The sequence below is a fragment of the Polypterus senegalus genome, chromosome 5, assembly GCF_016835505.1.
Source record: "Polypterus senegalus isolate Bchr_013 chromosome 5, ASM1683550v1, whole genome shotgun sequence".
Taxonomy (NCBI): Eukaryota; Metazoa; Chordata; class Cladistia; order Polypteriformes; family Polypteridae; genus Polypterus; species Polypterus senegalus.
Window position 1 is genome coordinate 52,596,385 of NC_053158.1, and position 23,169 is coordinate 52,619,553.

At 37.0% G+C, this 23,169-nt stretch overlaps 1 protein-coding gene across 11 annotated transcripts in view; it reads right to left on the minus strand.

Moving 5' to 3' along the window:
* ncoa2 (nuclear receptor coactivator 2) overlaps positions 1-23,169 on the minus strand; it is a 297,572-nt gene that overhangs the window by 182,770 nt on the left and 91,633 nt on the right. For all 11 annotated transcript variants that reach the window (XM_039754630.1, XM_039754627.1, XM_039754625.1 and 8 more), the window contains one exon: positions 6,752-6,834. The gene's annotated coding sequence lies outside the window, so the exon portion shown is untranslated. The remainder of the gene's footprint in view (positions 1-6,751; positions 6,835-23,169) is intronic.

Here is a 23,169-nt window from a genome sequence, read left to right on the forward strand (position 1 = left end):
GGGACTATTGGTTCCCTACAACTGCAACTTCTCAGTCAGTAACTGACCACAGAATTTAATTAAATGGTCTTTCTACAAAACACTTTTAGTCTAAAATATGAAATTCTATTCTGGTCTGTCTTGCCATGCTGATGGCACAATTGGCACAACCTTTTTCCAATGTTTTGATGTACTTTCACCTGCAGACTGCACTTTGGATCCAAGTAACATGAACGTGCTTAAGTAAAATTTAACTCAATCTGTTTTGATGCAAGGCTTGCCACTCAAAACAGGTAGCATGCAGTGATGTTTTGCTGGGAAAAAAAAAAAAAAACACAGAGAGAGAGAGAGAGAGAGAGAGAGAGAGAGAGAGAGAGAGAGAGAGTAGGGGCACTCACTTTGCAGGGCCAAGATTTTTTCATTAGATTATCTCACATTTCACTCTGTGCTATTAGAGACTAAGTAATTTAAGACTCATTAAAATATTTACACCAAGAAGTTAATTCTATATTTATTCAGTTTGTAAATAAGTTTAAAAACGGTTACAAAATCACGAAAACTCTGCTACACTTTATTTAATGTTTAGGAAAAAAAAACGTAATCAATTCACTTGTATCTAACAGAGGACAAACCAATAGAGTAGGGGAGAGAAGGTTAACATTTCCACATCACTAAGCATATACTGTTCAAATGAATGAGTACACTGGTGCAGGGAAAGCCCCCAAGGGGAGTCAAAACCCAAAGACCCCACCAATCAAACCTTCACAAAACCAGTTACAATTTTTTTTTAATATTGATTTTTTTTTTTTTTAATACTAAAATGAACAGTGAGAATCTGTTGCATTTTGTATTGTAACGTTTTAATCTAAAGTTAACAGATTGTTAACAGAGCACAGAAAGCAGGACTGAAAGACATGTCTGTGGATACTTCACAGCTTGAGCAGTGCAATATGTCTGAGTGACTGCATATACTAAATAGTAATTCCATGCAGGCGTTAATATCACCTTATCAACAATCATAGTTAATACACTTCATGGTCACCAAGATGATGCTAAATACAGGAGACCATCAGCAAAAATGTGAAAGTTATTCTGTAGCAAAACTACCGAATGGACTTCAACTTCTGGCTTACAGCAGGGGCATGAAACGTCCAACAGGAAATCAGCATGAGGCTTAGCAAAGAGGTTTGATTCAGACTTCATCAGGAAACGGCTGGTCAAAGCAAAATGGTTGTGGTGTTTGACAATAGTATTTAAGTTCAATTATGTCATACATCCACATAATGCTGGCATTATCTTTTTTGCAGACTGCATATGCATGACTAGCCAGCCCCAGATCCTTGGGTTTTTGACTCGCATATGACCCCTCTGTGCAAAATACAGGTGCATCTCAATAAATTAGAATATCATCAAAAAGATGATTTCAGTGATTCAATTCAAAAAGTGAAACTCAGATTCATTACACACATTGTGATAGATTTCAAGCAGTTTTTTTTTTTTTTTTTTTTTGCATTTTGCTGATTATTGCTTACAGGTAATGAAAACTCAAAATTCAGTATCTCAAAAAATGAGAATATTACATAAGACCAATTTAAAAAAAAAAAAAAAAAGACTTACAGAAATGTTGGCCTACTGAAAAGTATGACCATGTACGCATTTAATACTTGGTTGAGACTACTTTTGCATAAATTACTGCATCAATGCAGTGTGGCATGGAGAGTTTGCTGGTCAATCAAGCAAAGTGTGGAGGTGATCAACCTGTGGCAATGCTGAGGTGTTAAGGAAGCCTAGGATGCTTTGAAAGCCACCTTCATCTCATTTGCATTATTGGTTCTAGTGTCTCTCATCTTCCTCTTGGCAATACCCCATAGATTCTTTATGGGGTTTAGGTCAGGCGAGTTTGCTGGCCAATCAAGCATAGTGATACCATTTGGTTTGGCAGCTTATCAGCAGAGGGAAGCATGAAAGCTCTCTCAAATTTCCTGGTAGATGGCTGCGCTGACTTTGGACGATAAAACAGTGGACCGAAACCAGCAGATGACATGGCTCCCCAAATCATCAATGACTTTGGAAACTTCGCATTCGACCTCAAGCAACTTGGACCAATGAGCAACAGTTCAGTCCATTTTCTCCGTAGCCTGGGTAAGACTCTTCTGAATTCTCTGGTTCAGGAGTGGCTTGACACAAGGAATGTGACAGATGAAGCCATGTCCCGAATACGTCTGTGTGTGGTGGCTCTTAAAGCACTGACTCCAGCAGCAGTCCACTCCTTGAGAATCTAACCCAAATTTTTAAATGAGCTGTGCTTCACAATCCTCAAGGCTGCAATTATCCCTGTTGCTTTTGAACCTTTTTGTGCTGTATTTTTTCCTTCCACTGAACTTTCCTTTAATATGCTTGGATAAAACACTCTGTGAGCAGCCAGCTTCTTTAGCAATGACCTTTTGTGGCTTACACCCACCTTGTGGAGGGTGTCAATGACTGTCTTCTGGACAACTGTCAAGTCAGTGTTCTTCCCCATGATTGTGTGGCCTACTGAACCAGACTGAGAGACCATTTTAAGGCTCAGGAAACCTTTGCAGGTGTTTTGGATTAATTAGCTGAGTGGAGCGTGACACCATGAGTGCACAATATTGAACTTTTTCACAATATTCTAATTTTCTGAAATACTGAATTTGGGGTTTTCATTAGCTATAAGCCGTAATCAGCAAAATGAAAAGAAATAAACGCTTGAAATATATCACTGTGTGTAATGAATCTATACGAGTTTCACTTTTTGAACTGAATTACTGAAATAAATTAACTTTTCAATGATATTCTAATTTATTGAACTGCACCTGTATACAGACTCAAATTTAGATATTATGGACTTTCCAAGTAATTTTTAGTGTTGCGACTATTCTCCAACTAAAGGATTGCTGTTAGAGGAGACTGGGGGGCTTAACTCATGACTCATAAGTCCCCCCAAAAAACATCCCATGGCTCCGATATAATGTACACTAACATAGATCTGTACGCATCCCTAATATATTGAAACAGATTGGAAGACTAGTTGAAACATCCTAACCCTTGCAAAATCGTATTTTCATCACTATAATGAGTTTCTATAACTCTCATTCTTTAATTGTATTTTCTGCATTGTTATTTGTTCATTATTTTTCTTATAGCAAATCTGTGTACGTGTCACTATAATGCGTTTCCATACCTCTCATTCTTTTATTGTATTTTCTGCATTATTTGTTCACTAGCAAAATACCTGTGCTTCGCAGCAGAGAAGTAGGTTGTTAAAGAAGTTATGAAAAAGAAAAGGAAACATTTTAAAAATAACACAACCTGATTGTCAATGTAATTGTTTTGTCACTATTATGAGTGTTGCTGTCATCAAGGACTTGATTATCATTATTTCTTTCAATCAGGTTCGTATTTGGAGGACATGTTATGAAGTTACATTCCGTATTTGTCAACCGTTGTAAAGATAACAGGTTTCATTCATCAAAGTGTTCACTACGCAAATCGCTACTCGTGAATGTAAGATGTTTAACCGGCATTCCCGGTATTAACTTGTGCTAAACGTACCATGGTGTGACGCAAGGGGAGCCGACTGAAAAAAGGCAAGGAGGCACGTATTTTGAAAGAAAAGGGAGAAGACAGCGAAGGAGCATAAAAGTAAGAAGGAAAAGTGTTTAAATAAAGAGCTAGGAAGGTGAATGGAAAGAAGCAGCCAGCGGTAAAGCAAGGAAGACTTTGTAATAAGGACAGTTCGGTGCACGTAGAAGGTGTAACAAGAAGATTGTTAAGCCTTATGATAATATTCTCGCACGGAGCATTTAGAGAGACGCACTGGGAGAAGTATAATCTGAACCTCTCTACAGTTTTGTTTATTTTCGGGTTGTAATGTTCATCAAATTTACGTATCATCTGGTCCAGTGGCGGACCATGCATCTCACACCTAGGCCTTCAGTAGTGCTCCGTCTGAATCAACCCGCCCCTCAAAAACTAATTTATGGTTATAAAATTCATCTTAACATGCAGGAATACAGTAGAAAGAGCCATTACATCGCAGATAGACAACTCCTGTAGCCACAATAAATGCCTTTACTGAATACACAAACCAGGGGTGAACAAGTTCCTGTCTACTGCAGCTACATCAATAATAACTCAAACTTGCAATGTTATTTAGGAAAATCGCAACATTTTACTTACCAAAAATTCTGATTATTTGTAAACAAAATCCATCCTCCTCTCTTTCCTCAAAAACAGTTCAATTACTCTGTCATACGGTTTATCCATGCGCTTCAGTTCCAACAAAAAGTCCCTTTCTATCGCTATCAAAGCTAATGCTGAAAGTCGAACCTGCCCTGTCGTATTTCTGACATACGTTTAAATTCGCTTTAGGGCTGAAAATGTCCGCTCGACAGAAGCAGTGTACACTGGAATGGTCACCGCCAAATATACCAATGTGAACAGCTGCCCCATGCTCTCATTCAGATTTTTCTGATGAAGGAAGTCAAGGAGATCAGTGGGAGATTTTCCTAAAAAATCATCCATGGCATACATTACAGTCAGTTCTGTTTTTAGCCGAGACAAATCAAAAAGAGCTCCGTGGCTCTTGTGCTAAACTGGAGAAGGCTGCATGCGGGAAATTTTTCTTGTATTCCCGAAACTTCTGGGGCTTGAGGAACATGACAAACATCAGGTTTTCGTGGTCTTGAAATCTGGTCTGTGTCTGGCAAATAATATTGTCCAGAATCCTGCCATGGAGTTGGCCGTAGTGCGCGTGAGGATCTTGCGCTCTGAGCGCTTGCGGTGCGTTCAGTAGCCTCGTAGAGTTCCTCATATCGGCTTCTATCCAATCAAAGGGTCTGAATGTGGTGATGTTGCCGTACGACTGCTAGAGGGCCCTACTGACACGAACTCAAAATCTGACTGGTTGAAGCAACAGGTTAAATCGACATTTATTCTGTGTTAAGAGTGTCAACACAACGGATTGTGAAGGCCTCTCTGCCTGGCAACAAATGATGGCTGAAATGTGATTGGTTAAATGTTTTAATACGAAAATACATGCCTGGAAGCAGCACAACCATCGAAAAAGCTATGAAAGGAAGCGGACAGACTATTTGGAATTATTTAATAAGTATTCATGGACAAAATATAAATTAACATCAGTTTGTGATTCAGATATTTTTTAGGCCAGCAGAGAAGGCATGACTTTGCCAGGTCTTTAGCATTGAGGCTTTATACCCTGCGTCTTCTCATTAAACTTGTATCTAGCGAATATCTTGTGCGATCTTGCGATGTTCACAGCTTTATTTAATTTTAGCTCAGACCCGGCACTTAAGTTTCTCTCGCACTTTCGCTGAGGGAGGGTTTCCGCTGTAGCTGCACTTATGAATATGCTAAGCACAGTCCTTCACCCGCGAATATTTACCTAATATGGGCAGGCACTCAATTACGTGGGAGGCGTGATGATGCAAAACGCAACTCTGCCTCACACGGCCACCGAGCTGCAGTCTATTACAGTATATGGACGAAAGTAGGTTCCAGTTATGACCATTATGCATAGAATTTCGAAATGAAACCTGCCCAACTTTTGTAACTAAGCTGTAAGGAATAAGCCTGCCAAATTTCAGCCTTCTACCTACACAGGAAGTTGGAGAATTAGTGATGAGTGAGTGAGTGTGTGATTATTTTTCTTATAGTAAATATGTGCATAACAAAGAAAGTGTTTTTGCTAGTGAAAAAGATGCAAGTTCAAATTGTTTCCTTCAAAAATCAATAGTTTGACATGGAAATGTAATATAATGCAACCATTTTTATGTTATGCAAAGTACTACAAATTATACAGTCAATGATTAGTAAGTAGTTTAAAGCAAATAGTCAACTTAATGTTGCCTGACTGAAAATGTGTTCATCCTCTGCACTTTATTTTTTAATTGACAAATCAGACTACTTTCCACATCAACAATATATTCTTTTTAGTTGTGAAAAGGTTTATTCTACATAATAAAATCATCATTGTTACAGTCTCCTGCACAACCTGGTGATGTAAGCACAAGTTCTCTACTCTATCTTGTAGATGGAAAACAAATTCTAACACAAGGTAAGAAAGGCGATGCTGCAGTCTCAGCATGCTGTTTAACTTGAGCTTACAGCGCAAGCTTTCATGGTTTCTGTATTTGTATTTCATTTCTTTTTTTAAATATTAAAAAACACATACACAGTATACTGGCTATAGTCTGATAAACATTAAAGTAATTTACTAATTTCTGGTGTGAGATGAAGAGGCAGAAATTAGAAGACAGCCCATCTTAAACAATTTATTATGTAAAAGAAAAATTTGAATAGAAAAAAAAATCTTCAGGCACAAGAATCTAACACAACTGGACACCGTAGCCATTTTACTTGCCAATTTACAACTAATTGGGACTACCCACTGAAAATTTTAAAGACTTTAACAAGCATTATGTAAAATGTACTTACATGTACTAGAAACATTAAAAAAAAATCTGTTTTACTGTGTCACAGAGAAACAAACTTACATTTGTATCAGCAATAAGCAGTAATTCACTTTTTAAGTTTCACATCTTTCTAATCTATTTGCCAGAGGAACAGGATTAGCTAAATTAAAACCAGTTTGCTATACGCCCTTTGAAATTGCAATCCTATTACCCAGACCTCCCCTTTATGCCTCACAAAGGAAGCACTCTGTCAAGAATCACTACTGCTGCTACAAATGTTATAATTGCCTAGAAGAAAACTTGGAAGTGCTCACCTTGGCTTTATTCCAAAAACACTCCTAAGGCATTTCTGCAACAGTAGGATAACACATAATCTCTAGTCATCATCAGCTTTACTCTGCAAATAAAAAACACACATTAAAATAGATATAGTATATAAGGCTACATCAGAAGATTATCATAATTAGAAAGTTATCACAGTTTTGAGGTAATCGAGAAACTGAATAATTTACCTAAACAAAATAACAGGAAAATAAACTTGGAGCACTTACACAAGGAATAGCGACATAAACTTTTATGTTGCTAGAATATATGAATAATGGAAGGGAACCGCAAAAGCAGCAAATGTAAACAGTGCAGCAAACAATCAGTCACATGTAGAAACTTCAGAGTCTGCCTTCCTTCAGTAGATTTGCATCCTTAAGAATTCAAAGGAGGCTAGACTCCTTTGGCACTGTGTATCTTTAGAGAATCGTTGGGTACCACTGGTTTTACTTTGTGTCAAATGGCTGCAACAGATACATTGCCATTTCTGGAGGGTGGGACTGGACCATGCATCTGCCTGGGAGGGTTGCTAGCCAGGATCCCCAGCTGTTTCGTCATGTTGTGGGAACCACCACTAAGCTTTAAAAGCCCACAAATGACGCTCATAGGCATGAACAGGAACGTGAAGCTACTAAAGCAAATGACAGCCAAAAACATGCAGCAATCTAAAAACATTAGTTGATGAAAGCATAACTCATCTGTCAAAATGTAAAAAAGAAAGAGCAAACAATGGAGGGATAAAATGAGCAATTGCCTAGAGAAAGGCAGAAAACCAATTCAGACTGCACAAAAAGAAAACTTCTCAAACTTGACTCAAACCTTGGGCCCAAGATGAGATAGTGAGCTGTAAATGTTTTTAGTCAAATGTGTACACCACAACGTCATACAGAACGTCATAACAGGGGTTACGAACAACAACTGACTCAATCATGAAGCAAGACCATTTAGCCACTCTGTACATGCTGTTCACTCGCTATTCGCTACATTAACCACAATTGAAACCAAAAAACAAGCCTTCAGAATTCTTACGGTTGATCTCACCAGAAAAGTAATAGCTTGAGCGCTAAGGGAGGTTTTCTGGTCTTGGGCCTTACAGTAGAACAAACGTCATCCAAGCACTGGGGATCAACAATTGGACAAGACTGAGCTGTTTTGGATGGAAACTACTCATTGTTATTTACATATTTTAAATGACAAAAACACAATGCTTGTTAGAAACACAACCCAATATTTGAACATGAAATGAAATTTAATCTAGACACATTTAAAGTATTACAAAGAAAAGCACAATTGTGGGTCTGAAACTTGAAAGTACATTTAATGAGAAGGACTTAGGTGTCATGGTGAACCTGTTACTGTCCATAGTAGAAAATATCAGAACATTAGAAAAGTTTACACAAGAACAGACCACTCAGTGCAACAAAGCACTCGCCAGTCCTATTCACTTAATTCTTCCAAAATAATACATCTAGTTTTGAAGGTCCCTAAGGTTGTACAGTCTGCCACACTACTTGCTAATTTACCCTTATGCTTCAAGAACATGCAGACTTGGTCAGTAACTTAATACTCTGCTTTGTGTGTTTCAGCTAATTCTGCACCCATCTACATACTATACCCTAAACCTCCACTATTTAGCTTGATGCCAAACCTCAAATTTGTTACACCATCAAATGCTTTCTGAAAGTCAAGATAACTGCATTACTTTGATCATATCCTTGTGTTGTTTCTTCATAAAATTCCAGTGTGTTAGTAAAGTATGACTTCATTCATCTGAATCCACCCCGACTTTTCAGTAAAATGCCTTTTCATGCTATGATGTTGCTCAATCTTTTCCTTAATTGCTTCTATTAATTTACCTGTGATGCACAATAAGTTTTACTGCCCATACTTACTTGGGATTGCCTGATTACCATTTTATATAATGGGACAAGTCACCTCTAACCTCCTTGAGCACTCAAAGATAAATATTACAGTGGAACCTCGGGTCACGACCGTAATTCGTTCCAAAACTCTGGTCGTAACCCGAAGTAATTTCCCCCACAGGATTGTATGTAAATACAATTAATCCACTCCAGACCATACGAACTGTATGTAAATATATATATATATTTTTTTTAAAGATTTTTAAGCACAAATATAGTTAACTAGCCGAAGCCCGTTGTGGCATATGGCGGTGTAATAATAGGAACGGAAAACGGTGAGAAAGGAATTCAGTATAACAAAGGCTTAGGAAATGACCGTCGCAGTATAACGAAAATAGCAAGGAGCAAAACCAATGCCAATGGTTGAGAGAGTACCTTCCTGTAGCAGGCTACGGAAAACAGACATATATAGATAGACGCCGCATTCACTGTGTTGCCCAGTCGACACGATAAGTCAGCGCATCCGCTGTGAGTGGTAAAAGTGCCATTTAAACTAATACAGGTAGACGTGGAAACCGGGTTTTCTGATGAAAAAGCAATAAGGTTTTAAATAGTATCGTTTACATACAACAGATTTTGGCGAATCGTTTACATGCAATAATTTATATCCATTTTATACACTAAATGCGTGTGTATCCCATGGTCTTAAGAGTTGGCGGGCGGGGTTCTGTCTTGCTTGCCCTTAGTTAGAGTTGGCGGGCAGGCTTTGGCAGGCATGGCTCTCTGTCTTGCGTGCGCTCTGTCTTGCTTGCCCTTAGAGTTGGCAGGCGGGGCTCTGTGAGTTGGCAATCGTGGCTCTCTGTCTTGCGTGTAGTGTAAAGTCAACGTGGCTCAGAGGTGCATGTGGACTTTTGCACAGACGAAAGCGACTGAGGCTGTGTTTGGCGAGTTGCTGCATGCCTCGAGAGCGACGCTGGACTCGTGAGAATGGTTACAGTTGGCTTGCGTGCCTCTGTCGTGCGTATCCCATGACACGGTAGGAGGGCTAGAGTTGGCGGGCGAGGCCCCATGACACAGTAGGAGGGCTAGAGTTGGCGGGCGAGGCTCTGTCTTGCATGCCCTTAGTGAATTATACATATAGATTATACCATAAAATGCACAGCGTAATCTATACTAATAAAAGGCAAAGCACTCACTCACTCACTCACTTCCCATGTAGGTAGAAGGCTGAAATTTGGCAGGCTCATTCCTTACAGCTTACTTACAAAAGTTGGGCAGGTTTCATTTCGAAATTCTACGCCTAATGGTCATAACTGGAAGGTATTTTTCTCCATTAACTGTAATGGAGTTGAGCAGGAATGACGTGGGGGGGCGGAGTTTCGTGTGACATCATCACGCCTCCCACGTAATCACGTGAACTGACTGTCAACGCAGTGCGTAGAAAACCAGGAAGACCTCCAAAAAGCGCTTAAGAAAACATGCATTATATAATTGAGAAGGCAGCTAAACAATAAGAAGCGGCGAAAGTGACATATACTACCATATTCATGAGTGCTGCTACCTCGGAAAGAAAGCAAGGTGTAAACCTAAATTTTAAATTAAGTTCAAAGACAGGCTACCGCTGGCGTTTCACATGCCCACAGGTAATGCGGGATACAAGTTTAATGAGAGGACGCAGGATATAAACAAGAGTTTTGATCACTTTGTAACTAAGTTAAAATTGTTGGTGAAGGGCTGTGCTTATGCAAATTCCGAGACTGTGTTTGTGGGGATTGACAGTTAAGGTGGGTGGGGAGTCACGCCATCATCTCCCTCCCATTCATCTCATTTCGCCTGAGCTGAGCTCAGCTAACGCCGCTCTCCAAGCAAATTCATCAGACTGCCACCAAATACTCACAGAAAAATCCACAAGTTAATACACACGCTGTCTCTAGAGTTTCTCCACACTGAATCCTCCAGGCACTACTTACAAAAGGTTACATTGACAATCGTGTTATGTTATTTTTAAAATCTTTCCTTTTCTTAGCACAAGCACAGCTGAGAAGCTTCATGCATGTGCTCCATAACGCTTTAAAAAATAATGCATTTAATCACACTTTGCATTACAAGCAAAGGGGAGCTTTTGTCAATGCATGATTTCCTGGTACACCGATTACATTGATCAGCGTCCCAATTCATTTTACCCTCGCACCACCTTAGTTTGAGAAGAAGTATGAAAAATATGAGGTTAACACAGAAAAACAGATCACCAATTCAAGCTTTATGAATAATCGATTCGCCATCAATAATTGTTTTGGTAAAGCCATCCTCCTTCCATTTTATAATTTTTCCGCCACTAGCCATGATTAAATGAACGGTAAATAAAGTAAGAGCAAAGCGAGGGTGACTTATTTAGGCAGGCATATATATGACAGCAACACTCATGACAATGTCAATCATGTTATGCTATTATTAAAATGTTTCCTTTTCTTTTTCATTACTTCTTTAACACACTACTTCTCCAAGGGCGGTATTTTGAGATATATATATATATATATATATATATATATATATATATATATATATATATATATATATATATATATATATAATATATGAATGACCTCCAAAGAGTGCTGAGACTTTTGATATCATGAACGTGTCTGCAAAAACTGTGGTCTCCTGCCCTGCAAAAGTCGAGCAGCCAGCACGCATGCATAGCTATGCCGGCCTTTGAGACGCTGACTGCGCTTCTGCCTTAAGTCAAAGTGAGCACTTTTAATTTTTTCATCCTCCCCCTGAGCTATAGCCCAGACAAGTGCAAACACGGACCCCTTTTCTACACCACGGCAAAATAATATTAAGGCGATTCACACTTTCTTTGCACGATATGATTATGAGGTCCTCACCTCGGATTATGAAGACACGCACACGAGTGGAGGACTGACAGTGCCATCACAGCCGATTAATGGCGGGACGCCTCACCAGTCTACACAAGACCCACCGCGACTGTCCCCAAAAGGCGATCATAACGCCAGCTTAACACATCTCTCTATACTATATAAAAGAAAAAGGCAACTTTCCTTTCTTTACACCTTTTTTCCTTTTATCCCAAACCAAAGCCTTTCTCTCTTAACACTGCAGAGGACACAAAACTAATTTTCTTTAAATGCCGGTAAGGCACATTACCAGAGGCACAAATTTGAACGCTCACATAGAAAATGTAATTTCTATACCACAGCCGTCGTGTAGCGCTTTCAAAAGGGATCTACTACCGAGAGATGATCCATATATATTTTAGCTGCTGTTAGTTACTTACCTGTTGTGTTACAGTCTTTAAAATGTAGTTTACCCAAACACACCAGTAGTGCTCAATGTACCTGTACTTCTTAAAACGTTAATGTTTTACTGTTTAATAACTTATAGACTATATTTTATTATTTTTCCCTTGCACTCAGTGACCAAAGCTATACACACACATATAGACATATACAAACATACACACAAGTATATGTATGTGTATATATATATATATGTATATATATATATATATATATATATATATATATATATATATATATATATATATATATATATATATACACACAGGTGCAGAATTATTAGGCAAGTTGTATTTTTGAGGATTAATTTTAATATGGAACAAACACAGTGCTATCAGTCAATCCAAAATGTTAATAAACCTGAAACCTGAATGTTTCACAACGGAAATGTGAGTGTGAACATCATCAGGGGAATACATATGTGCACAATTATTAGGCAACTATTAGTGTGCAGATTTATTATGCAACTAAAGGAAAATGAAAATTTTCCCATCTCACTTGTTTATTTTCATCTGTTATAGTGAGAATAATAAACAAACACCTCAAAATTTACAAATAAACATCTCTGACATTTCAAAAAAAAAATCAATCAATCAATGACCAATATAGCCACCCTTCTTTCCAATAACAGTCATAAGCCTTTCCATTCATGGAGTCTGTCAGTTTCTTGATCTGTTGACGATCAGCTTTTTGTGGAGCAGTGACTACAGCCTCCCAGACACTCTTCAGAGAGGTGTATTGTTTTTCTCCCCCGTAAATCTAGCGCTTAAGAAGTGCCCACAAGTTCTCGATAGGGTTTAGGTCAGATGAGGAAGGGGGCCATGTCATTATTCCTTCATCTTTAAGGCCTTTACTGGCTGGCCACGCAGTGGAGAACTTCGATGCAAGTGATGGAGCATTGGCCTGCATAAAAATCATGGTCTTTTCCTGTATCACTGTTTGAAGAAAGTGTCTTCAAAAACTGGCAGTAGGTTTGGGAGTTGATTTTGAGTTCATCTTCAATGCAAAAGGTCCAACTAGCTCATCTTTAAAAATACCAGCTCATACCAGTACCCCACCTCCACGTTGGAGTGGAGCTCTGTGCCCATTACTGATCCACAGGTCCATCCATCTGGTCCATCAAGAGTCACTCTCATCTCATCGGTCCATAAAACCTTTGAAAAAATCTGTCTTCAGATATTTCTTGGCCCAGTTTTGACGCTTCAACTTATGTTTCTTGTTCAGTGGTGGTTGGGTTTCAGCCCTCCTTACCTTGGCCATGTCTTTGAGCACTGAACACCTTGTACTTCTGGGCACTCCAGGTAGGTTGCAGCTCTGGAATATGAAAGTACTGGAGGATAATGGGTTCCTGGTAGCTTCACGCTTGATTCTTCTCAAATCTTTGGCAGCTAATTTATGTCTTTTGTTCTCAACACGCTTCTTGCACCCTGTTGACTATTTGCAACAAAATGTTTGATGGTTCTGTGATCACACACCAATATCTTAGCAATTCCAAAAGTGCTGCATCCCTCTGAAAGACTTTTACAATTTTTGACTTTTCAGAGTCAGTTAAATCTCTTTTTGGCCCATTTTGCCTGAGGAAAACTAGCTGCCTAATAATTCTGCACACCTTGATATAGGGTGTTGATCTCCTTAGGCCACACCCTCCCTCATTACACAAATACACATCACCTGACGTGCTTAAATCCAATAAGCATTCAAGTTAATACAGCTTGGAGTTGGAATATACGCATTAAAAATGATGATATGGTCAAAATACTCACTTGCCTAATAATTGTGCACACAGTGTATATATATACACACATCTACATATCTACATATATTTATATATATATATATATATATATACATATATATATATATAACATATATATATATATATACATATATATATATATATATATATATATATATATATATATATATATATATATATATATATATATATATATATATACACACACATATAATTTATGTGTGTGTGTGTATGTATGTATGTGTATATATGATGTAGATATTATATATGTGTGTGTGTGTATATGAAGATATGTAGATATGTATGTGTATGTGTGTATATGTAGATATGTATATAGATATGTAGATATGTATGTGTGTGTATATATATATATATATATATATATATATATGTGTGTGTGTGTGTGTGTGTATATATATATGACAGCAGCAATCCAAGCTGTGAGAGAACAGTAAAAGGAGGCGTCAGACGTCATGGTACATTTTCTGATGCAGCTACGAAAACAACTTCTGACGCTGTCGCCAAATACACAAAACAATTACTTTGACAATCATGTTACGTTATTTTCAAAATGTTTCCTTTTCTTTCTCTTCCTTCTTTAACACACTACTTCTCGCTGCCAAGCTGGGTATATATATATATATATATATATATATATATATATATATATAGATTGATAGATAGATAGATAGATAGATGAGAACAACATATATATATATATATATATATATATATATATATAGATAGATAGATAGATAGATAGATAGATAGATATGAGAACAACACTCATATCAATGACAAAACAATTACATTAACAATCATGTTACGTTATTTTTAAAATTTTTCCTTTTCTTTTTCGTACCTTCTTTAACACACTACTTCTCCGCTGCGAAGCGCGGGTATTCTGCTAGTAGTAAACTAAATGTAAAAACATTGAATAACACTGAGAAAACCTTCAACAAAACAGAAAACTAACACTGCAAGAGTTTGCACTATAGCGCTATAAACCGCTCGCTAAAAGCTTTTTTTTAATGAGTTTTAAGCACAAAGGAAAAAATGAACGTTTGAAAAATCGGTAATTTAATAAACCACCAAGAAAAGTAACATTGCAACAATGCACATTACGAACCGACCACTGTACATAGAAGCGAAGTGGAGGTTAAAATCCAATAGAAAAAAGTCTTCATTAAATACAATGAAGTTAAAACAATGGTCGAATCTGTCTCTTTAAAAACAAGCGCAGTGCATTCATTATCTGCCTTCTAGGCCTAAACTAAGTGCATGAATATTTGCATTTAAGCAGTGCTTAACTGCCAATATCAAATAACTGAATAAATGTGTGTGAATATATTTTTTGTTAGACAAATAGTAAAAATGTTGTACTTAGTAAAACACTGTTTCAGATAAGTACATTACTGAAAAAATTAATACGACAGCTTGTTTTTGTACATTGTATCCTACATAATGTTTAGAAAAAAAAGAAAAAAAAAAGTTTTTCCTTAACTTACTCCCCTTTTCCACAGTTTAAAATTACAAATCAAACCATTCAGAAGTGAGTCAAGTGCACATTGCAGACTTTCATTTAAGGGTATTTGCATATATTTCAGTCAGAACATGTACAGTAGAAATTACATTTTTATATGGTCCCCCATTTCAAGGCACCATAATTTTTGGGACAATTTGACTGCTTGTGATTGCTTCATTAGTGCAGGCATAAGATACCAAAAAGTGTAAATCAAAGAAACCATTTTAAGGTTGAAAAACAACAATAAAACCATTAGAGACATTAGTAAAACCTTAGGATTACCTAAATAAATTATCAGGAATGCACTGGTTAGCTCACTAATCACAAAGGGACTGGTAGGCCATTTCAAGGCACCATAATGTTTAGGAGAATTTGACTGCATCTTTACTTCTTACATGTTAATGTTTTACTGCTTAATAATTTATATACTACATTTTTTTTTCCCCTTGCACTCGGTGAGCGAAGCCACTGGGTAATCAGCTAGTGGTATTTAAAATTATAAATCGAATTAGTGTAGTGGATTCCAGCTTTTATTTTAAAAGGAGTTCATCAACAAATCAACAAGAACACTGAGGCACAGATGGAAGCAGGTTAAAGGTAAATTTCATACAAGTGCTAGGAACTTACACCCCATCCCACCAACAAAAAAAAAAACAATCAGGATTACATGTGGCCTAACTGGAAGAATAAAGAAATGTGTTTATATATGCAATGTCAAGAATTTGAAGTCTGCCATCTATGCTAGCTGTGTTGTTGGCTCCAATTTAAAATAAATTGCCCTTAAAAAGGAAGGATGAAATAATAATTCAGCACTAAACAGGACAAAACATGTTTAAACTGAGGGTGGTACTGTGGTTTCGAGGAAAAAGCTGTTGCCTCAATAGCCTAGAGTTTAGCTGCTGGAGCAGTTTACACATGGTCTCCAGGCTGCATGGGTTTTTTTCTGGGCACTCTGGTTTCACTGTCACATGCCAAGGATATGCAGATTGACTGTGGATTTAAAACCGACTGCATAATGTGTTTTTGTATGTGACATCCTGTTACATCATCCATGGTTGGTTTCTTCATGTAGCTTGAGGTGGTTCTGTCTACTTCAAACTCTGAAATCTGGCTAGTAGGTTTAGTAAACAGATATAGTTCAAAAGGAAGAGAGAGAAACTTAAATACACTGTTTTCCAAATTAACCTGTTCAACTGTTCATAGGACTATGAAAGATCATGGTGACAGCATCAAATAATCAAAGCACTTAAAACACTATGGTTAAATTATCCAAAAGCTAACTGAACAGACATAACCATCCTTTAATAAAAGTAGACTTAAGTATTAGCATGCTTACAGGAAGAATGAAAAGAAAGAAAAAAAAAAACTTCACAGAACACAGTTAAAAGGAAACACCATAATGAGAAATGCAAGCAGCATTCACTTGACAAACCATTTTACTTACATCACACAAAACATGGCCAAATGGTTGAAACACCTGATGAGTGCAATTTCAATTTTTTGAGTTAAACAATAATAATTCAACATGCACTGAAAGAGTCAGGCTGCTAGTAAGTAGGGTTGGTGCTAACTGCTTTTTATCATGGAGCCCTATGAGAACTTTATCAAACAGCATTAGTGATTAAAAGATTTACTTCAAAACGTAACCTTTTCAGTTAAGGTTTGTACCTTTCTTTTAAAAGGTAGAAAGGTTATGTAATCTAAAAACACAAAAGCATTATGTAATAAATACATATTTGAGACAAAAAAACAAAGCTACAACTCACTTTGGAATTCTGAATAGAAACAATTTACGTATTTTATCATGCAAATTTCATAAAGATTCCCCATTTGTACAGGGGATGACAAAGGATGTTTTCTTCTGAAACATTTTTCCTTGAGAAACTTTAGTGGCAGTGCCTGTGCTTTGTAGAGAAAGTGCCCCTTTGGTATTTGGCACAAGTATGTAATATCGCTGTAAATGGTGGGCTTAGCTGATGAAATGATTATTAGCCAGAATTTCCCCCCTCAAAGAATTTAGTTAGCAACCAGACTTGGACTTAATTCCACCCCAAGGAGCTCTGTTTTACTTATGCTAGTTAACACAGAAAAATGTTTTTCAGATATTAAACTATTATCAAGTAACCTAAACGACATCCAAGAAAAACAAAACAAAAATACAATCTGAACTGCAAAATATAGGGCATAGCAATCCTTCAGATTTTTATGAATGAGGGACCTACTTTTCTTACATTTATCTACATTGTGCCTCCCTCATGAAAATTTAGTTCATTCAGTTTACTGCATGCTTGCAGTGCAGCATTTGTAAGGGTTGCAAAGAGCACTGGCCTACAAAAATTCCTCTGTCAGCTCAAATGACTACAAAATGGGCTTCAGCAAATACAAGAGGTTCAACTCAATAAGCTAAACTTCATAGCTGTGAGCCACTCGCACTTTAATGAAGCATGTGTAAGAGATGGCAGTAAGTCAAATTAGCTTAGTTCCAAGATATGAGGACATCAGAATCTGAAGACTTATGTTGGTGAATTCAGATGCTTAAAATTGCAAATTTCACCTTTTATGTATAGTTATAACATTTCTATTTTACCTTGAACATTAATTCATTCATCATTCATAAATTTATGCACAGCTTCTTCATGTACCTTAAAATGTGTACCGTGTAATTTGCAAAATTGTACTATAAAAATTAAAGTTATAATTAAATAGAAATGAATTTGGAAAAATATTTAAAGAAAACTCCCAGGGGGAAATGTTGCTTACCTACTTATTTTTATTGCATTTGAACAATATACACTTGAAACCAGCAAAAATACAATCAAAACTTAAATATCACACAAGGTTGCTACCTGCTCATTTAACAAAAAAACAAAAGGTAAATCAGAAATGAAAAGTTTATAAAGACAAATAATAAAGTTTATAAAAACAAATGTAATCCATAAAAAATACAATACTATAAATTGTTTTTAGCTATTATGAAATACATGAGCAAATGTTTATGTTATGTGATCTCTGCCAGTAACATGCATCATAAACTCTTCCAACATTGCTGGAAGGCTGTAATTAGTTAAAGAAGAAGGGGAAAAAAAAAACAAAATGTTAAGTTCATAAATTAGAATTCAAAGCAAATACTAATGTACCTGCCTAGAACGATTTTTTTTTTCAGGCTGACATGAAAAGTTTGTGTCTCATGCTGCTATGCAATGCTTCAATATGGCTTTAACAGCCTAAATTTTTTTAGTCAACACCTGCGTCAAGCTTTAATATCTGTTGAACATTTAGAAACTAAGAAAAGCACCACAATTATTATGCATTATATTATGTAGTAAAATGCTATATGTGATGTAATTTAGATGAATAAACTCAAAAATCTAATTAAATAAAAGACAATCTAATGCAGGATGTATGGATGCCACCCATTTACTATGTGGCAGCAAGTACATTAAAAACAGCCTCTAATGGAAGAAAAATGTAGATAACATTTCTTCAAACATAGCCCAAAAACTACTTCACTACCACTTGTTTCCACCAAGGTTTTGAACAAAGTAACTTATAAAAACTAAATTGACTGCATTTATTAAAAATCACAACCTTCAAAAGTAACTATTTAATTTTAAACATTCAAATTTACATTATTGGCTTTTTGTAAATAACTCAGAAAATAGGAAATAAAATGTAATTGTAGAAAAAATAAAATGTGAAATCTGGAGGGAAAAATGATAATCTGACACATCTGATTCTGAATGCCTTTAAATGTACTACTAGTTTACTTATAACATAAAAATCTAGTTTACTGAAGTGGTGGTACTTACAATGGCTAACACAGGTCCTTAATTTAAATCTGTCACTGGAGATTCCTGCCTCTGTAACAGCAAACTGGGGGTGGATTTTATTTCTTTTATCGGCTTAGGGAAAGATCATCATGGACAATGTGGACATACTAAATTTATTCACCAACATTTTCTGTTCAGTAACTTAAATATGCTGAAGATAAAACTTGAGAGAACAAGCCTCCAAAACAAGCAGGAGCTGAAGGAAGGCAGCATTAGAGGTTTGGCAGATCGTCAACATTGAAGCAGTCATTGTATGCAAGAAATACAGTGGTGTGAAAAACTATTTGCCCCCTTCCCGATTTCTTATTCTTTTGCATGTAGCCATGTAGGTTTGGATTTTTTTTCTCCCTAAATAATAAAAACCATCATTTAAAAACTGCATTTTGTGTTTACTTGTGTTATATTTGACTAATGGTTAAATGTGTTTGATGATCAGAAACATTTTGTGTGACAAACATGCAAAAGAATAAGAAATCAGGAAGGGGGCAAATAGTTTTTCACACCACTGTATGCAAAAAAAGTACTAAACTCGACTGCTTCAAAATACCTATCATTGCAATGTCCCAAACATTATGGTGCCTTGAAATGGGTGGACCATGTAAAAAAAAGTGAAATTTCTACATGGTGTAACAAAAATGTTCAAATATCTTTAAATTTAAATGTCCACAATGTGTAATTCCATCTGAATTGTCAGATTTGTATTTTTTAACTTAAGTAGTGGGAATATCAACAAAATATATACAGTCATGGCCAAACGTTTTGAGAATGACACAAATATTAAATTTTCACAAAGTTTGCTGCCTCAGTTTTCATGATGGAAATTTGCATATACTCCATAATGTTACGAAGAGTGATTAAATGAATTTCAATTAACTGCAAAGTCCCTCTTTGCCATGAAAATGAACTTAATCCCAAAAAACCAATTTCTACTGCTATTGTGAAGAAGATTTCAGGGTGTCCAAGAAAGTACAGCAAGTGCCAGGTTCGTTTCCTAAAGTTGATTCCGCTGTGGGTTTGAGGCACCACCAGCAGGCAGGTGTTAGTGCATCTGCATGCACAGTAAGGCGAAGACTTTTGGAGGATGGCCTAGTGTCAAGGAGGACAGCAAAGAAGCCACTTCTCTCCAAGAAAACATCAGAGACAGACCAATATTCTGCAAAAGGTACAGGGATTGGACTGCTGAGGACTGGGGTAAAGTAAATTTTCTCCAATGCATCCCCTTCGATTGTTTGAGGCATCCAGAAAAAAGGACGGCCTAGAGAAGAAAAGGCGAGTGCTACCATCAGTCCTGTGTCATGCCAACAGTAAAGCATCCTGACACCATTCATGTGTGGTGTTGCTTCTTAGCCAAGGGAGTGGGCTCACTCACAATTTTGCCTAAGAACACAGCCATAAACAAAGAATGGTACCAAAACATCCTCGGAAAGCAACTTCTCCCAACCACCCAAGAACAGTTTGGTGACTAACAGTACCTTTTTCCAGCATGATGGAGCACCGTGCCATAAGGCAGAAGAGATAACTAAGTGGCTCAGGAAACAAAACATCAAAATTCTTGGTCGATGGTGCCAGGAAACTCCCCAGACCTTATTCCCATTGAGAACTTGTGGTCAATCCTTAAGAGGTGGGTGGACAAACAAAAACCCACAAATTTACAAAACACCAAGCATTGATCATGCAAGAATGGGCAGCCATCAGTCAGGATTTGGCCCAGAAGTTGACTGACAGAATGCCAGGGAGAATTGCAGAGGTCTTGAAAAAGAAGGGCCAACACTGCAAATATGGACTCTTTGAATAAATTTAATGTACTTGCCAATAAAAGCCTTTGAAACTTAGGAAATGCTTGTAATTATACTTCAGTATACCATAGAAACATCTGACAAAAAGATCTAAAAGCACGGAAGCAGCAAACTCTATAAAAACTAATATTTATGTCATTCTCAAAACTTCTGCCCACGTCTGTACAGTATCTGTCACAAATATTAAAAGGGAACATTATCTTATGAATTAATGAATACCAATATTATTCAAGATATTTTCATTTACAGTACAAACCCACTTTAAAATGTTTTTGTTTGTTTCAGCCAGTCGCTTTGTCAGGTTTAACATTGGCTGTTCTAAGTAGGACCAAGCTGCTAATTCCAGGTGCTGATTAGTAGTGCACCAATATGGAAATTCCGGCAAATATCATAATATTATTGATAGGGTATATGGTAGGGTTTTGTTCAACTATGCCATTTCCAATGGCCGATATAGTTTGTCCACCTTTGCCAGCACCAATATTTCCATTAAAACTTGAGTAGGTATTTTAAAATAAGATTTTACAGATTGGACGCTGGGAACGCATTTTTCACAAGGGACACAACCTAAAGCTAGTTGCACTTAAACATGGAGGTGAGCCTGTCCTTCCTCTTTGTCAAGTGCCCACTAAATTAAATTCCAACACCACCCCCCCACCACAGTAGTGACTGTCCAAAATTGAAAGCTGTGCAGTTGCAAAGACACTTTTGCAGGCATTCTGAATTGTAAATGAATTGTAAACACCTGATGGATAAGGCAAGGTGAGGCATTTAATGTTAGCCTTTTTGACACCGTGCACATCTGCTGCACAGCTACCGGCATATTTTTATCTTACGGTACTGAACGTGGGTAAGCGACAAACACAAGTGGATACTCTTTGGGTGTCAGGATGTTGCAATGTATGATTTGTGGGTTAATAAGAAAGAATCCATTAAATCCAAGAATTTTTTTCCAGAAAATCTGAAATGTCTGGTCAGCCTAATTATCATCATCATCATTACTTTTACGATTTAAATTATTTCACCCTGGCAGCAACTGAATGTGGTTTTGAAGTCAAATACAAATTTTTGTTAAGAATTTCTTTATATATCTCCAACAATGAAGAGGCACACTCTCTCTTTAAGAACAAATCTTTTTCTGTTGTGGTTTGTGTTGGCCTCTACATCTGTTACCAGCTGACATCTAGACCAGTTGTTCCTCCAGTTTTTCTTGTACTTATCTTTTAGTATCTTGGTCATAAAAATAAAATTAGATTTTTGCATCTTGGTTCAAGGATAGCAGATGTCTGCATGCACTTTTTGCGGCATTACACATGTATTTTTTGAGCATGTCCGTGCCAAATAAATAACATTCGACATTTTGAAGAAATCATTTTATGACACGATTTACCTTTATTTATTTACTTACTTCCTAAAGCCTAAAGTCACAAGTAGTGTGCAGAGGGCATGCTCAAAAATGTGTGTAATGCCACGAAAAGTGCCTGCTGACACTTCAGTTTGCAAGTAATGGTATTCTTGCTCCGATGTAGAAGGGAGCCGAGTTTAACTCTGTTACAGCGCGTCTATGTGAAAACAGCAGTGTCAGATGCGGGGGTGGGGTGTGTTTGGGCTTGTGAAAGCGGCCGAGATAATAAATCTGACTAAAAAAGAAAAAAAAAAAAAAAACCAAAGCTAACCTTTACAAGTATCATATATTACACCGGCTGTTACAGACTGAAATCAAATGTATGTTTTTATTCTAAAATAGTAAGACTAAGAACAGTTTACTTATCAAAACGGAGTGGTGCAGGATTGAACTCGTGACCTTTTGATTCCCAGTCGGCAGCTGATTCTATCGCGCCACGGAGGCATTCATAATAAACGGGTGTCAATGTCGCATGTTAAGGCGGCTTTTTGTTTCTGCAGTTATATTTTTGAATAAAAGCGCAATTGTTGTGTTAGATTTGTATCTTTTGTGAAAGTATTTCTTTGATACTTCAGGCTTCGTACATTATATAGTTTATTGCCTACATTTTGTCATCTACTAGTAGAATATAAAAAACGTTTCTGTTTGAACAATGTGTTTACACAGATTACTGTAGAAACGGAACAGACATGAAATGCGTGTGTTCCAAACAACGATCTATTATTTCCCCTCTAAAACTCCACTCCCAGAAAATCAATCAAGGCATGAGCTGGGAGAAGTTTGTGCATGTTCTAAGTCGGTGGGGGGGATGGAATAGCCGGCATTTAGATGACAAAAGACACTGGTGGAGAGCTGTGAACGATTTTAAGAAGCGATTTAAGGTGGGACGGATTTACGAGTTTTTTCGTAGGCTC